The following is a 1,255-nucleotide window of genomic DNA, read 5'->3' as shown; positions in this document are numbered from 1 at the left end:
TAAAAACCACCGAATGAAGACAACTCTAGCAAACAAATATTGGGAACTCAAAGAAAGAGGATGTTCACCGGTAAACGATTGGAAAATAGTAAGACAAGCAAACGTATGTAGAGACCTAGACGATCCATGTAGATTATGCCTTCATGAAAAATTTGCTATCCTATACTTTAAAGAACCTCAACATCTATTAAACTGTAGGAGAGAAATAGCAAACAACTGTATTCACAGGATAAACTTTACTCTAGGATAGCGATACAAAATAATTTTAAAACTAACAATAACAATAGAAAATAAACAAATAAAATAAACATACATATACATAAATTATCATATATGTATATATATATATATATACCTATATATATATATATAAACTAACATAAAAAACAAAAAAAACATTTAACCAAGATTTAAAATAGGTCAGGACGCTCCCTACTAAAATAGCACACACAAAAGAACGAGTGAATCAGGTCAGCTGGGCCTTTGTCCTGTAAGTGCCTGCTCATTGGCTGATTAGGAAGGGTGTGGTAGAAACTAGAAAGCTGATTGGCTAACTAAAACTCAATAGAAGGTGCTTATATAAAAACGCGAGACAACCAAAAAATCCTTGCATAAGTCTGATGAATCCTAGCGTGGATGAAATGCGGAATATTCTGTGTAGCTTAATCGCCATATATATTTTATAACTTATTATATATATATATATATATGTATATATATATATATCATGACATGATTTTGATTCTAGAAAATGTCTAACGTTAAAGCTTAAGCTTAAGGTGATCTTAAATTAAAATGCAGAGGATTTTATTTAAGTGGTTTCTATTAAGTACTAGCCTGGGTGCCTGGTATTTAGAGGTGTGGTTGAGCGTAAAAAAAAAAAAAAAGTAGTAGGCAGGCTCGAACACGTGACGTGAAGGCAGAAAAGAAAGTGAAAGAAAATTTGACACTTTAGCCGATGGCTCCATGACGCGACCGGAAGTCGAAAGCGTTCAAATTAACCGAAGTTAATCCAACAGTAACGATGACTTGTTAAAATGTCGGCGAAAAAAAAAATCAACCTCTTCTTGTACAAAACGGCCGAGTTTAGGATGAAGGAATTAATGTTTTTGTCCAATTTTTCGATATTTGTTGTCCGGGATGTTGGCTTCAAAATGATAGCGCTCTTGTCAGGATCCGTCGCCTCTACCGAAAGTTTTTGCGAGACATACATACATACATACATACATACATACATACATACATAAATGTAAGC

The sequence above is a fragment of the Euprymna scolopes genome, chromosome 15 (genome assembly GCF_053919585.1).
Source record: "Euprymna scolopes isolate OS-2025 chromosome 15, ASM5391958v1, whole genome shotgun sequence".
NCBI classification, from domain to species: domain Eukaryota; kingdom Metazoa; phylum Mollusca; class Cephalopoda; order Sepiida; family Sepiolidae; genus Euprymna; species Euprymna scolopes.
Note: the sequence above shows the minus strand (reverse complement) of the source record.